The sequence below is a fragment of the Juglans regia genome, unplaced genomic scaffold (assembly GCF_001411555.2).
Source record: "Juglans regia cultivar Chandler unplaced genomic scaffold, Walnut 2.0 Scaffold_12144, whole genome shotgun sequence".
NCBI classification, from domain to species: Eukaryota; Viridiplantae; Streptophyta; class Magnoliopsida; order Fagales; family Juglandaceae; genus Juglans; species Juglans regia.
This window is the reverse complement of record NW_023342550.1, coordinates 1-209: the sequence shown is the minus strand read 5'-3', so window position 1 is coordinate 209 and position 209 is coordinate 1. Positions and strand designations below refer to the sequence as shown.

Genomic DNA, 209 nt, shown 5'->3' with positions numbered 1-209 from the left:
AACGGATATCTCGGCTCTCGCATCGATGAAGAACGTAGCGAAATGCGATACTTGGTGTGAATTGCAGAATCCCGCGAATCATCGAGTCTTTGAACGCAAGTTGCTCCCGAAGCCATTCGGCCGAGGGCACGTCTGCCTGGGTGTCACGCATCGTTGCCCCAACCCCAAACACTTCTTATGATGTGTGGGGTGCGGGGAAGACATTGGCC

The 209-nt window shown here is 54.5% G+C and overlaps 1 pseudogene; it reads left to right on the top strand.

Moving 5' to 3' along the window:
- On the top strand, positions 1–146 carry LOC118345029 (annotated as a pseudogene; the record flags this gene model as incomplete).
- Between the last annotated feature and the right edge of the window lie 63 nt (positions 147–209).